General features: G+C 39.4%; 1 protein-coding gene across 1 annotated transcript in view; it reads left to right on the top strand.

Moving 5' to 3' along the window:
- Positions 1-7,233: 7,233 nt before the first annotated feature.
- LOC120534721 (zinc finger protein 239-like) overlaps positions 7,234-16,888 on the top strand; it is a 113,266-nt gene continuing 103,611 nt past the window's right edge. The window contains exon 1 of the mRNA XM_039762305.1: positions 7,234-7,337. The gene's annotated coding sequence lies outside the window, so the exon portion shown is untranslated. The remainder of the gene's footprint in view (positions 7,338-16,888) is intronic.

Consider the following 16,888-nt stretch of genomic DNA (forward strand, 5'->3'; position numbering starts at 1 on the left):
AACAGAGAAAAACAGCAGAGGTTAGTGCCCAGTGTAGAGCTTACAAAGTGTACACAGTACCATTTCTAAACTATTACAACCAATGCAAGTAATTTAAAAAAAGCCAAATTAGAAACGTGGGCTTGTTGAAGTTTTTTGAAATGCTTGACATTTGTAGCCTGGCACTTCTCTATTGGCAAAGCACTCCAGATATTTACATGAGTACAGAAAGCTACTGGTTTTTATGGTTGATCTTGGAATAAAAAGCAAAGTAACGTTTGAGAAAAGAAATATTGGGAGCAAACACTCCAAAATACAGGCAGGGTCCAAAATACTCAAAGCCTTCTATATATTTAATAGAACCTTGAAATCAATTCTTTGTGAGACAGACAGCCAGTGTAATGAGACTGAGACAGTTTTCAGAAGAAAAAAATAAACAAAATAGTCCAATACCTCGTGATTACTTGGCAAAGGCACAGCAGATCAGAGCAGGGATTGAGATGGAGGATTCTAGAAGTGCTGGGCAGGAGGGGCAGCCGCTACAACAACAACAACAACAACATTTATTTATATAGCACATTACTGGTACAACATGGCACACATCTCTCTGTCCTTCTTCTTTAACTGCTGCCCCATAACACGACCAGACTCTTCTACTTCACTGTAATTGTTAAAAACATAAACACAGTAGATATTCACTCACGGAGTTCAAACATTAATAAAGTGTACTCTTACTTCTTGTTCTGCCTCCTTTCTTGGTTCACCTGTAGATCATTTATTACCAAAGTAAACCATCACAATAGATAAAGGTCTGCTTAGAGTAAAGTCCAACTAGTAATATTTTTTTAAATTACTGTGGTTTTTTGTTGGATGTTGAAAGAACCCCAACTTAATTGTCATTATATGTAGCATCATTTTTTTCCTTTTACATTACGCATACAGTAGACATGGTGTTACAATCTCTGTATATCTGAACTTATACCTAATGTGATGTCCTGAGGTGTTCATTACTTACATGAAAACATCTTCGTTTTTCTCTCCTGCCTTAGTTTTGTTTTAAGTTAAAATTAAGTCTCGGTTCTTTCAAAATCCAACAACAAAAGCACAGCAACTTAAGAACATAAATGTTATTTTGCAAAATGGAGCAACATCCCTGTTTAGTGAAGTGCTGGGACTGATGCTCCTCAGTCTCTGTGTTTGTGAGGATTCACACTCTGAGGCTTTCCTGTCTAAAATTAAAAAGCCGTGTTAGTTACTGGACAGAGTGAGCAAACATACAGTACAGTATTCAAGGCAGCAAAATATTACAGATCAAATAATAAATATGGGGAGGCTTTGTAGGAATTGTTAACACATTACTTCTGAAACTGGAAGCCTCAGTAGTCTTACCTGTAGAAATAGCAAATCTAACATAAACTGCACATCATCTCGAATTGGGAATCTTAAAAGCAGAAGAAAACAACATCCAGTTGTGTCTCAGAATTCGTGTACACTCGCATCTGTTGAGCCACATGGAAGGCTGGTTACCACTGGGCATCCTGTAGGGTCAATTAAAAAAATACAATAAAGGGGCATTGTACTTCTAACTGCAGCAATAAGAAATGTTATCTATAAGGAGCAAGCCTTCTCCATTATATTCAGTTAAATGTATGTATGTGAACTTCTATAAGCTTATAACACATGACAACAGCAGGTGCCCAGCCTGTCACTGTGCCACATCAGACGCGCACCACACTTCTCTGATGGCTTTGGATATAAATTTTAAAATTGCCTGTTTTCTGCCATAGAATTTTTTTCTACTAAATAAGGTTAAAGAAATCCATTAACTATTTTTAATGCTATTATCTGCATCCTGCTTTCTTGTAATAACTTAGTTGTTGCTACTCTTGTATGTAATTTAGCCTTCATCATTATAATTTGTTAACTTTATTATGGAAAAACTATTGAATTGATGTGATCTGATATCAACATAATAAAAAAATACCGATGGCTTTGCAGGACACACTTTACACCCGTCGAAGTGTCAGTCGTGCACTCCTAATTCGACACCTCGATTACATTGTTTTGGTAATTAGATAGATAGATAGATAGATAGATAGATAGATAGATAGATAGATAGATAGATAGATAGATACTTTATTAATCCCAAGGAGAAATTCACATAATCCAACAGCAGTATACGGATACAAAAAACAATATTAAATTAAATAGTAATAAAAAATGCATATAAAAGCAGACAATAACTTTGAGTAATGTTAGCATTTACTCCCCCGGGTGGAATTGAAGAGTCGCATAGTCTGGGGGAGGAACGATCTTATTATTAATTATAATAATTATTAGCAAGCCGTTCACTCTTTAAGATAAAAAATGTGGACAAATGTTTAAAGAAACACACCACCAAATGCTAATAGGGTGTTACGAAATAAATGACATACATCTATTAATCCATTAACCCAAACATAGAAAATGCTGTGATTTTTACCTTTAAACCATGAGATTACAAAGTATCTAATATATCAAGCAGAGCTGATGTATGTATGTATTGTGAGGGATGGCCGGCAGTTTATCCCACTGCATAGTAACACCCCCAGGCCGCTAGATAGAGTCCTCCCTGCAATATGGAGGTGCCCCGAATTCCCGCAGGGCATCATGGACAATGGAGTTTGCCTTCACAGCCCTGCAGGGAGGCACAGGGATTTATATTTTCCTTATAGCCCAGAAGTATTCCCTAGTCATGAAGACGGAAGAACTGAAGTACTTCCGGGCTGAAGAAAAAGAAGAGTTTCCATCTGACCCGGAAGTGCTATGGAATCACATGGACTGAAGGACAGAAGCACGTCCGGGTCAAGCACTATAAAAAGGACTGTGGGAAACCCAGCAGATTGAGCCGGAGTTGGGAGGGAGTGTGACAGAGCTGCTGGGTGTAGAGGAGGATTGATTATTGTTTATTATTGATTTATTATTGAGAATTGTGGAGGTGGAGGTGCTTTGTGCACATTATAATGAAATTAAATTCATTTCTTATATTTTTACCTGGTGTCTGGACATGTTGTCTGTGGGTTTGGAGGAGCAACAGCACCTCCTACTGTCACAGTATGTAAGTATGTTTGTTTGTCCGCCATACAAATCTGCACGGGCGTCTGATTGCCACCAAACTCGGGATGGGGCTCCTTTGTGACCAGGAGGAGGTCATGGGATTTGTTTGGTTGGGAAAAATGTTCATGGTGAAGTGCAGGGCACCTTTTCACTGACACAACGTTTGGCACAGGTCCCCGTACTTATCATTGACAAGATGGCCGCACGTTGCAACAGACATTAACAGTGGTGCCATCTAGCAGCACGTTTGGTCCCAGTGCGTCGCTCTTTACCCATTGTCAGGGATGCCAGGGGCAATGACCCGGCCGGGAAGCCATGATGGACCGGAAGAGGGTCAAAGCCCACCCTGGATCATGTGGGGGCCGCCTTCCTGGTTGTTCTGGGGGCCATGGATTGAGGGCATGGAAGCCCTACCCTGTAGGGACCCGTGGTCACTGCCAGGAGGCGCCTCAATGCCTTGGGGACCTGTTGCCCCAGCACTTCCGCCACACCAGGAAGTGCTGGGGGGAAGACTTTCGGAGACACCCGGGGAGCTGCCGGGAGGACAGCCGGCACTTCCGCCACGCTGGGGCGTGACCAAGCGAGGAATGCCGGGAACACCTGGTGCTCATGGGGACTGTATAAAAGGGGCCGTCTCCGTTTATTCAACGCTGGAGCCGGGAGGAGGCAGGACGAAGCACAGAGGAGGTGTGGAGGCGGCCCGATGAGAGGCATTTGTGGCCAGGACTGAGTTATTGGGGGGTGTTTGTGCACGTGACTGGGTCTGAGTGACCAGTTTATTAATTGTAAATAGTGAAAATAAAACGTGTGATGGTGATTACAACATGTCCATCGGTCTGTGTCCGGGCTAAGTCCACACCACGTTTCTGTAAATTGCCATGGCAATTGAGATGGCGGAAGTGTCCAAGTATGAGAAGGCTGACTGCTTTCATCGGGTGAAGGGGAACTGCCTTATGGATGTAAAACGTGAATGAGCCAGTGCGCGTAACTGGCTTTCTGTATTTGTGGTGCTTTTTGCTCGCTTTCCGACTCACAGTAGAATTTCATTGTTGGTCTTTCTGACTGACTGGTGCTATTTGTTCGCTTTCTGACGTATTGTAAATAAGGTAAATTCATCTCACTGTGGTGCTTATTCCGTACGGTATACCATGTAACACATTATAATTGTCTTGCTTTTCGCTAATATACCCATGCCACCGAAATAAACACGCAGATTTGGAACATCCACTTCCTATGCCAGAAAAAAAGTCTATTTCAAGGGCATTTGAAATGCCACACCAGACAGAATCCAGAGTACCGGTAGACACTTCCCGTTATTCCAAGATCAACATCTGCTGATGGGTTAGAAAAAAAAATCCTGTTTTCTGAAAAAATGTCACCTTGCACTGAAAAAAATTAGAAACATCTGACTTTTAATTGAAACAATTTCATTCAAAGAAAAACAAAGCCGTCATCAAGAAATAATTATTTTTAAAATTAACATTTTTATAAGGGGTGTCATTAATAATGGAGGGCATGTTAAATGAATGCCACAATTAAAGGTATGCCAGACATAAAGAAAAAAAAAATATATCATCAACATCTTTAAAAGACTGACAGTAAAATCAAAGGGTTCCTCCATCGTCAGATAAAGAGCATACTGATAGAGGATAAGAGAAAAAGAACTGAAATCCTAAACAATCTAAACACAAATGTAAAGTCACATAAAGCCTACAGTTCATATTCAAACACCATCAACGTGTCTACTCCACAGTCTACTGAACCAGCAGGGATGTCCTAGGAAAAGAAGGAAAGAAAAAAAAGACACGTGAAAGTCAAACACTACAAGTTTAAGAAATGGGTGTTTGCAATTTACCGGATTTTTCATTAACATCCAATTTCTAGAAGATATTCTTCTCGCAAGGTGGCTGAATGGAAAAAAATATAAATGTCACTTGAAATTAAATTGAAAGGCTCTGTGAACATCGCGACTATCAGTCTGACTCACGTATAATTTAGTAGCACACTGCTCATTGCAGGAAAGTCTTTAACAGTTTAGTTCAGTTTATCTGCACAAAACTGCCATGAAATTCTATTACAATAGAAACGGTACAAAAACATCGCAGATTATTTGGTATTACAATTTAGACACATTAGTCCAACGTAAGAAACTAAACTGAAAAGAAAAAAGGTAATACGGTGCACCACTGTAGTCAGTCTGAACTTTATCAAAAGCCTACTTCACGACAGAATAACTGATCAAGCGTTTCCAAGATGCTTGTAAAAGTTTTTTTTTCGTTTTTCATGCACAGTCAAGGAGTTCTTGTGAAACTCGACTTGTGGAATTTGAAGAGTTGCCGGTACCGTTGAGTGCCGATCCACTTCAAGCACTGAATATAAATCAATTACTACAGCGAAAATTATTATCAACACAAACGTATGGCTCACAGTACAAACATAACCATGCAAAAGAAAGTTTTTAAAAATACGAAAAAAACTGTGCAAATTTCAAACGTTTTCATATCGAAGCATACTTATTTCCATTGTCAAAAATACGAGCAGTTACTTTCGCCGCTTCTTCTTCTTTTGTCTAATGGAGTTTCATCACCGCAGCTTCTTTTTTCATCTCCTTTCGTTAATGAAGTTTCGTCGCTTGGTACAACGGCAGGTTATTTAAGAGGAAACTCTATGAGGAGGAACCTCAAAAAGGTAGGTATCACGAACTGTGAAACGTTTGGTTAAAGTTACACTTGATAGACAACTTCAAACAATGATAATTGGACAGGTGAGTTTTTGTTTGTCATAATAAACTCATTCTTTGAAATTCTGAATTAGCCAATACTATCCACTTGCAGTTATCCCGCCTTCATATCCGCCCATAATGTCTCCGATCTGCAGCAATACCCTTTTGGGACACCATAGACATATATAAATAGACGCCGCATTTACTGTATTGCCCAGTCAACGCGATACGTCAGCAAATCCGCCTTATTGCGAGTGGCAAAAGTGCCATTTAAACTAATACAGGCAGACGAGGAAACCGGGTTTTCTGATGAAAAAACAATAAATTTTAAAATGTATCGTTTACATACAACAGATTTTGGCAAATCGTTTACATGCAATTATTTATATCCATTTCTACACTAATAATGGCAATTATTAAATAATAGTAATTATTATTATTATTAAATAACTCCTCCCATATAAGTAACATTTCTCTGAACTGCCTTCTTCCATCTCTGAAACATTTCTAGACTTCATCCTGTTCTTACGCAACACAGTACTGAAGTATTGGTTAATGTCCTAGTCACCATGACGTATAGATTAATGTAATGCTATTCTATCTGGCATCCCACAAAAACGTATCCATCGCTTACAACTTCTTCAAAATTCTGTTGCCAGGATAATAACCTGCTGTTCTAAATCCACTGAACATATCCCACCTATTCTCTCTCAACTTCAATACTCAATACACAATACTGCTCTTAACATTTAAAGCTCTCCACAATGTGTAGATCTCACTGATCCACAGACTTACACTCCTGTCGCTCACTCAGATCCTCATCTGCAGCTCCACTTTCTGTACTAAACATCAGACTCTGTGCTATGGGAGCTCGAGCGTCTCTCATTGTGCTCCTCAACTCGGGAATTCTCTCCCCTCTCTCATACGTCAGCTCGATTCAATAACACATTTGAAAACTGCTCTCAAAACTTATCTTTTCAAACTGGCATACCAATTGTGAATTTTGCACGGTTACTGCCGGTTATCTTTTTTTGTTTCCTAATTATTGCTTTTAGATTTATCACTCTCTTGTTTTAATTTTACTAATGTTGTTTAATTTTATTGTAAGGTGACCTTGAGTGCTAAGATTATAAAACGGGATTTTCTAATGGCCAAATATAACCAAAACAATTGTTCGGCCTTGCCTATGAGATGTAATCCCCCGGGATATGGTTTGGAGCGTGCAGCGGTTTGTACAATCCCAAGCAGCACATGCGTGAGGCATCTTATCCATTACTTCACTACACAGCAGTGCCACTCGCAATATGGCGGCGACGTAGACGTACAATGCGGCTGGTCATGAGGTGTCTAGTAATTCTAAATCTATGTGGGACGCTACAGCTTTCGTCGCCCTGATGACGTATTTTAAAGTATTTTGACTCGTGACGTCACCGAAAGCGGCAGATACGGAAGTCGGCGCAGGCTTCTCGCTCGTATGCAGCAAACCGAAACGGTCGGCTTTAAAAAGTATCACATCGCACACAGGGTGAAGTAAGTAGAGGTAAGCAGGCCGTTTGTATCTATCACGTCAATTTCACTAATACACACAGCGCTTTAATTTTTACTTTTCTTTCTCCTTTTTCATTTCGCGGTGTTCGTGATCGGTCGGCATTTCAGAAAGCAGCGAGGAGTTAGTCGGGCTTTACACTTACGATCAGAAAAGGACAAACACGAAATGAAACAAACGAGTCCAAGGCCGTGGAGAAAAGTCGAAGTGCATGCGAAACCAAGAACGAAAACGAATGTATAGAAGGAGAGAAAGTGTAGCGCTGTCGTGCCGGTATTCCTCGGGTAACCCGCCTGGAGAAGTCTAAATGTAATGTTCATATCTGTTGAAGACAGGCGTCCATAATCAGTATGTGTGTATTTATATACACGGCTTAGCATTCTGAAACCTGCTTAATTCAGTGTTGTCGGCATATATTCACATGCTTTGCATGGATGAACAATTCTATGGATGTTGTTTTGTTTCTCTTTTAGCTCGTGTCATGTGAAAAAGCAAATGTTTTGGTGCTAAAATACAAAAACAGTAATACATGTTGATGAATATCGGGAGGGTAGTAGAGATTTGTGGTTGGTGTTACTGCCTTACAGTTCCAGCAAAATGAATTTTATGGTCTGTATGCATTTTCCATGTATCCCCTATTTATTTATTTTTTTCATCCTTATTTCTAAAGATTCCCAGGTTTAGTTGGCAGGCAAACCTAACCTGACTTACTATGGTGGTGGATACTCATGCAGTTGTACCCTACAATGGCCCGTAGTCAGTTCCCACCATGCACAGCTACTCTGGTTTTCTTCCCATATCTCAATAACCTCAGTTTCTGTGTGCTTTGTACTAGATAATAGAGATGAGGTGGATGGTAAAACTCAAGGCGGCTGCTCACTACATGTAGTTTTATCACACTGAGCTCGGCCAGGGTGTGTGGGTCACCTTTTTGCGCCACTAGAAACTCTTAAGTGAACACCACAGACTGGCCTGACATCCCTCTTCTCAGCAAGGATCTGCTTGATTTAATTAAAATCTTCATGAGGGTCAGTAATTGGTTGTTCTTTGTCTGGCCCCTCCCCACGGGGGTTACCCATAGTACATTGGTCAATGAGGAGCACAGATCTCCAGACAATGGAGCACTAAGGATGAGTGAGGCACTCAAGGTCTCAATACGGGGAGAAGTTATTTAGTAGGAGTTTATTATTATTTTTAATTTTTTTTTCTTATGGTTTTGTGTCTTTGCGTGCAACATTTACTTCCATATGATGGATCTAATAAACTTAATACTGGATTTGTGTTGTTGGAAACATCAATAAAGTTTTGTTTCAGAGACTTTGAAGTAAGATCTGCAAACATTCATTAAGACTTGCACTATTTAGTTGCTGTCCACCATTATTATGGAGCATTTTTTTCCCATACAGTTTTATTTCTAAGCTCTCTACTCACACATGTGATGCCCATTATACACGACACTCCTTGAGTTTTCAAACTGTGAGGTCAAAATTGATGATAAAGCTGTGGACAGAAGTAGATTGTATTAGAAAAGAATTCAATAAAGAGGGCAGGAAAAGATTATGTGAATTAATAAAAATGCACAATGATGCTGGTTCACTGAGTATTTTACTACATATCTTCACTGGGATTATATATATTTAGTTGTCTTTGAATTTGAGGAGAACATTTTCAGAAATAATAGTTTTTATTACTGTGAAGTCCTTCCAAATTTTTGATTACTCACAGTAGACATCAGAATCCGCTACATTGACAGTAAACCCCCAATTAGTAGTAAGTGAGCAGCCATTGTAGTAGTGTATTGGCTTGAAGAAGAACAAGCCCTACATTTTTCATAGGGTCTCTACCTGTGTGATTTGTAAAACGTCTTTAATGTTTTAAATTAGTGAGATCAGATTTTTTAGCTCCTTCTGATACCTGCCACTGTTGTATTTGGTTTTTTTACACTTGCTGTGTTCTTTCTACTGTACTGATCAGCTCAATTCTCTTCATGTTTTATAAATTTAGTAAAAGTTGGAAACCTGTGGTTGACACGGCCTTTCAAAATAAAGATTAGATGTTTGTCTTATTAAAAACTGTTCCTCGTGTGCCGTAATCCTACTGCTATCCCTCACTTTTTATAATCTTTTCATCTTTAAATGTGCTTTTGCAACTCTTGTTAATTTGTAGCCAATATGTATTTCCTAAATTGAAGACCCGCTCTTCTGTATTTACATCTACTGATTTGACAAAATGCCTGCCTGCAAAGTCCTTTCAGTTGCCCGACAGTCCAGAGGATGAAGAGCACACCATAGTCTGAGCTCAGATGTTCATATAATGACGTCTTGTCCTCTCACTGTTTAATAGTACTGTGATTATGTTTTACCTTATTAAATGTAGAGCCCCCCCACTCCATATTTTTTTAGGGCTGCGCCTCCCCATACCAGCTTAGTTCAGGACTGGGATGCTCAAATTGTAACAGAGGCCAATATCACTGGTTATTTCTGTTCTAAGAGTTTGTTTGAAATGTCATAATAAAGCTTGAACCACCATCTTATCAGAGTTGTTATGGTCAGGTTTACAAGTTTTAGGAAAAATACAAGTTGAATCAAACTTCAATCAAAACTCCACATAATTAATATTAATAAGCCTGTATGAATTCTCAAAGGAAGCATAGAAAATGTGTTGTGAATTACAAATTAAAAAGCTAACAAAAATCCAGCAGACCATGTTCACCACAAATTGAAGCTCATGTAACACAGGCTAACAAGAAAGTGCTGACAATTGAAATACTAAATGAGTATTTCTGTGAGACATGTAGTGTAGGATCATTTACTTTTTATTAAAACAAAAGTCTACACATGCCAAGAATACATTACATGACAACTGATCTAACCAATGGAAAATTGAATACCAAACTTAGATGGAGTTAAGAATTCTTAACGGAGCAGTTGATTTAATTAATGGTTTGTTTTTGTTGAAATTACAAACCTGTGAGTGTTGTTGAGTTTATTTAATAATAGATTGGTTCATACAGTACCAGATATACAGTATATCTTGTATTGTAGTTAGAGTTATTACTCTGAGTTAATGGATGTATTACAATATTTATGATACAACTGGTTACATTTCTTTTTTGGTTAAAAATAAACATGTAGGATAGAATGTTCATCCCCTTTACCGAACATACAAGCATCTCTTACGTCAAGGGACTTGTTGCATAGTATTTTATTAACTGGTTAGTGTTAGTGACATATTTTTAGGCAGGAATTCTCTCTTTTTTTTTTTTAATAAGGTACAGATGGAGTCAACGGCATTTGCTTTGTTAAGTTGGCCATTGAAATGTCACTTGGCTAAGATTTAATTAATGAAATATACAGTTATCTTGTCTGATATGTTAAGTCCATTTATAGATAATTAACTGTTATATATATTTTATTCACACTGATGTGGTCAACTTTATGGTAAGATGATAAAGCATCTGGGATAGAGTCATATACCATTATACACTTCTCTAAAAGAAATGCTTACACATCTAACACAAATGATGCCCTGCTTCATTTTATTTAATTGCCATTGTCTTTCCATTATCACTGGAATATTGTCCCAGTGGTTCTTCAGGGGGTGTAGTAACACAGTCTGGTCCAACTCTGCTTTAAGACACACAGAGAGCTTGTAAGTAATCAACACAAGTTGGGACACCTCTGCAAATTGTTTGCTTCAACGTTCAAGGCTTCATTTACTTAAATTGCTGCAGAACATCTGCAGGTTGTAGCCTATTAGTTTTCCCGGAAATTCCCTTTTTCAGTTGTTGCTAACCTAAACTTTAAATGTAAACCTCTGACAGTTTACTGCTTACCTTTTCACCATTTTAGGTCATTTATTGTATTTGAACTGATTAAATTTGAAGAAAAGCTGAGGTGTTCTAAAACTTATGACTGGTAGTGGTCCTGTCTGAAACATAGCTTAATTTAAAAAAAAAAAAAGATTTTGTAAAAAAGTGTGTGTATATATATATATATATATATATATATATATATATATATATATATATATATATATATATATGTAGTTGGATACAGAGAAGCTAATAACTTAAATGTTTACCGGGAAAAGTTTTTTTTTGTGAGATCAAGAAGACAGTGGTTTTTTGAAGTGTAGAAGATAGAGGAGTAAAATCAACATGCTTTGAAAGCTCATAATTGATGCGGTCCTTTATGAGAATCCTACATTAATTAAAGAGTTTACAACCAATTTTTTTCAAACAACTTTATATTTTAGATAGTAATCTTGATGAGGAATATTTGGGTCCCAGCATATAAGTATAAATAAAATAGGCCATCAAACATTTAAAAGATAATAAATCACTTGGGAACAATGACCTAACCTCAAAAATTTATAAAATGTTTATAGATCACACTTCATATTTTTTACTTGCAACTTTCAAAGGTTTTGAAATGAGAGAATGAACTAATTCAGTGAGTCAAGGCATTAGCACCTTAATTCCTAAAGTTAGTAAAGATGTTGTACTTTTGGATAATTGGCATCTTGTAATGCTTTTGAACAATGATTACAAGATACTAGCCTTGGTATTCACTAAAAGACTGAACTGTGGGATAAATGACCTTGTTGACAAATGTCAGTCAAGTTATGTTAAAGATCTTTATATTTCTAATAATATCTGTTTGATTTTAGACTTGACTGAATATAATGAATTACTTTCTGGAGACCCAGTGATTCTATTTCTGGATTTTCAAAAGGTATTTGACACAATAAGACTTGAATTTCTTTTGACATAAATTTATTTATGAATTTAGGGAAACCCTACAAAAATTTTAAATTTAATTATTTTGTTTTTTTAATAAAAGCAATTATGATGGTTTATAAGTGAAGTAATGGCTCATTTAAAGTTTCTCATCAAACCTCCCCACAATTTTAAATTCAGAGGAATTTGACAGCATTGCCCCTTATCATCCATACCCCCTGCATTTTGTCCTTGCGTCTCAAATTGTTAGTTTGTTGGTCACTCAAGAGAACCTAAAGGTATTAAACTCAATTAAAAAAAAAAAGGTTCTCACAGCTGGCAGTCAACTCTACTTTTTTTTTTTTTTTTTGGAAAATGTCAGTGAAGTGTATACAGCACTTAATGTTATTAAAACATTTTCAAGCAAATGTGAACTACTAGCGCTGAAACAAAGTAATCAAACTAAATTCTGTGAAATTCCTGTTAAAACACAGTTACTTACTTGGATATTAAAATCAACTAAACAACAAGAAGTGAAGACAGTGTGCTAGACCTTAATTCAGTTGTTTCTCCAATAAGAAAACAGTTAACTCATGGCTGACTAGAAATCTGACCATTCATGGCAGATTCTTACTACCAAAAGCTGAATGCTTATCTCATGTTTCCTATACATTTTCAGCTCTTGAAATTTCAAACTCCTCTTGTACCCTTCACTTCATTGCCAGCATTTAGTAATTGAAAAGCAAAAGTAGTAAAAAGCTTAATAGACGTCATTGAACTTAATCATCAGTTTGTGTAACGTTAATGCAAATTTCCAGGAGTTGTCATTAGGGAGGTGAGTGTTAAATACTTCAACGTGATTTCCAAAGCAGTTGTTTCAAATGTTTCGATGCTTCTTTATGCTTTCATCCACCCATTACTACTTAACACTTCTGATAAGTCTTCTTTCAGGTTCTCCCGTTGGATCAACTTTTTCCATCTCTTTCTGTCCTCTTCCTCTGTCACATTCATCACCTTCATGTCCCCTCTCACCACATCCATAAACCTTCTTGTGGTGTTATGGGTCCACAGCTCGTTGAGCAAAGGCCATTCATTTTAAATAATCACCGCACCCGAGGCGGCTTCGGGAGGGGGGCGTTGTTGTAGCGAGCCGCGGGGCAGTCGGCGATGTGGGAGTTTCTCACCGTGTGCACAGGTGAGGAACTGCCCACATTCGTGATTGCTCCCGTGGCTAATGCTACAGCTGTGATGGCCGCTCACGTTATAAAAAAGAAGCGCAAGTCGGTTGAAGCGGGGTGAAAGAAACGATCAGAGAGAAAAAAATGGAGAGAGGATGAAAAGAGGAAAGAAAGGAAAAGAGTACGGAGGTTACAGGGAGCGAGGAAGCAGGCGGTGCGTGCGTGTGTTGAGCGCGCGATCGAGGGCAGCTGCAGAGAGCGTCTTGCCTGCTGCTTGGCCCAAACGGGATAAGCAGGTGAGACGCTAATAAACGATGCACCGGATTTGTTGTTGTTTTTAAGACTGCTTCCTAGAGAAGATTTTAACCTCTGGTTTTAAAGGATTGTTTTTTCCAATGGTTTTAACCTCCACCTTTCATCTTAAAGTATTTATTTATTTATTGAAGAACTGCACTTTATGAACACTGTTTTTTTTTTTTGCTGACTGTTTTTAATAAAAGCACTGTTGCACCTTTTGTACACCTTCCCCTTGCTCAGTAATTTGCCTCCATTGACTAGCTCATCGGTGACATTACCGACGGTGTTGGGTTCAAGTGCTTCCAACAGCAATGGGAGTGTGGAGCCAGAACCCACATCGTCACACTTCTCTTAAGCCTTCCTCTTTTCCTCCTACCTGCCAGCTTTATCCTTATCATTCTTCTCCCAATATTCCCAGCATCTCTCCTCTGCACCAAACCCAATGCAATCTCACCTCTCTGACTTTGTCTCCCAACCTGAGCTAACCCTCTATGTCCTCATTTCTAATCCTGTCCATCCTCAACAAAGCCAATGCAAATAATAGCATCTTTAACTCTGCCGCCTCCAGTTCTATCTCCTCATTTCTGGTCAGTACCATTGTTTCCAGCCCATATGATATATATATATATATATACTGCTCAAAAGAATTAAAGGAGCACTTTTTAATCAGCATAAAGTCAATGAAATTTATGGGATATTAATCTGGTCAGTTAAGTAGCAGAGGGGGTTGTTAATCAGTTTCAGCTGCTGTGGTGTTAATGAAATTAACAACAGATGCACTAGAGGGGCAACAATGAGATGACCCCCAAAACAGGAAGGGTTTAACAGGTGGAGGCCACTGACATTTTCCCTCCTCATCTTTTCTGACTGTTTCTTCACTAGTTTCACATTTGGCTACAGTCGGTGTCACTACTGGTAGCATGAGGCGATACCTGGACCCTACAGAGGTTGCACAGGTAGTCCAACTTCTCCAGGATGGCACATCAATACGTGTCATTGCCAGAAGGTTTGCTGTGTCTCCCTGCACAGTCTCAAGGGCATGGAGGAGATTCTAGGAGACAAGCAGTTACTCTAGGAGAGCTGGAGAGGGCCATAGAAGGTCCATAACCCATCAGCAGGACCAGTATCTGCTCCTTTGGGCAAGGAGGAACAGGATGAGCACTGCCAGAGCCCTACAAAATGACCTCCAGCAGGCCACTGGTGTGAATGTCTCTGACCAAACAACCAGAAAGACTTCATGAGGGTGACCCAAGGGCCCCATGTCCTCTAATGGGCCCTGAGCTCACTGCCCAGCAGCATGCAGCTCGATTGGCATTCGCCATAGAATACCAGAATTGGCAGATGCACCACTGGTGCCCTGTGCTTTTTACAGATGAGAGCAGGTTCACCCTGAGCACGTGACAGAAGTGAAAGGGTCTGGAGAAGCCATGGAGAACATTATGCTGCCTGTAACATCATTCAGCATGAGCAGTTTGGTGGTGGGTTAATGATTGTCTGGGGAGGCATCTCCATGGAGGGTCACACAGACCGCTACAGGCTTGACAAAGGCACCTTGGCTGCCATTAGGTATCAGGATGAAATCCTTGGACCCATTGTCAGACCCTATGCTGGTACAGTGGCTCCTGGTGCACGACAATTCCTGGCCTCATGTGGTGAGAGTATGCAGGCAGTTCCTGGAGGATGAAGGAATTGATACCATTGACTGGCCACCACACTTTCCTGACCTAAATCCAATAGAACACCTCTGGGACATTATGTTTTGGTCCATCCAATGCCACCAGGTTGCACCTCAGACTGTCCAGGAGCTCAGTGATGCCCTGGTCCAGATCTGGGAGGAGATCCCCACAACACCATCTGTCATCTCATTAGAAGCATGCACCGATGTTGTCAGGCATGTATACAAGAACACAGGGGCCATACAAAGTGCTGCGTACAATTTTGAGTTGCTGCAATTAAATTTTGGCAAAATGGACTAGCCTGCCACATAATTTTTTCACTCTGATTTTTGGGGCGTCTTTGAATTCAGGGCTCTGTAGGTTGATCATTTTCATTTCCATCAAATGATGTGGCATCCTTTCGTTCCTAACACATTACCCAGTCTATATCAGTATAGATATCAGGAGGATTTCTGTTTCCCATTGAGATCTGATGTGTTTTCAAAGTGTTCCTTTAATTTTTTTGAGCAGTTAATAAATATATATATATATATATGGATTTAATTTTAAATTTGCCAGTTTTACCCAACAATGTACAATGTCTTTTATAAGCTGAGCACACCTGTATTTTGGCAGTTTATTGAATTGTTCTTGGCAGATCTGCCCTTCCATTTTGGAGCTGTGTGAAGTTACTTTATGGTGGCTGGCATGCCAATCCTGCAGCCAACTCCCAAATTATCCCTGCAAGTTGGAGGACCAATTGCAGGACCGGACTGAACGGGGGGTTGCCAACAAGGATTGCGAGCTGTTTTCTCATGGTGTGGGTGTGGCAACACGCTGTACCAGTGCATACTCCCCAGCCTGACCTAACCTGAGATCTTCTCGAGATGTTAGATTGTATGGGAAGCATCTTCCAGGTCTCTCCACAGCTGTTCTATGGGGTTTAAGTGTGGTCTTTAGCTGGACCACTCTTGGACACTCAGAAACTTGCCCCAAAGCCAGCGTATCATTATCTTGGTTTTATACTTTATCATTATCATACTGAAAAGAAAGCCATCTCCCAGTCTGATGTTGTGTGTATTCTGGAGCAGGTTTTGCTCAAGGTTCTCGCTGTATTTGACTGCATTCATTATTTCCTCCATTCTGAGCACTTTTTCCATCCCTGCTGCTGAGTAGCACCCCATAACATGTTGCTGCCACCACCATGCTTCAGTGAAGGGATGATATTAGGCAGATGATGAGCACTGCCTGATTTTTGCCAGAGACAGTGCTTGAAGTTTTGCCCAAATAGTTCAAATTCTGTCTCATGCATCCAGATAATCTTTTTCCTCATGCTGTCAGTGTCCTTTAAATGTCAGTTGGCAAACACCAAGTGGTTCGTTTATATGCCTTTTACTCAATAGTGACTTCCATCTCGCCACTCTACCATAAATGCTTAATTAATGGAGTGCTGCCAAGATGTTTGTTCTTCTAACCGGTTGTGCGAACTTCTGAAGCTCTGTTACAGCAACCATTAGGTTTTTGATCGCCTTCATGACCAATGCCTATCTTGGAGTGTTACTGTGTTTGGCTGGACTGCACATTCTAGGTGAAATCCTGGTGGTGCCAATCTTCTTCCATTTCACAGTTGTTGAGGCCAGAGTATCCCTGGAAATGCCCACGACTTTAGAAATTTTTTTTATTCCCTTGTCCTTA

Source organism: Polypterus senegalus, chromosome 8 (assembly GCF_016835505.1).
Source record: "Polypterus senegalus isolate Bchr_013 chromosome 8, ASM1683550v1, whole genome shotgun sequence".
NCBI classification, from domain to species: Eukaryota; Metazoa; Chordata; class Cladistia; order Polypteriformes; family Polypteridae; genus Polypterus; species Polypterus senegalus.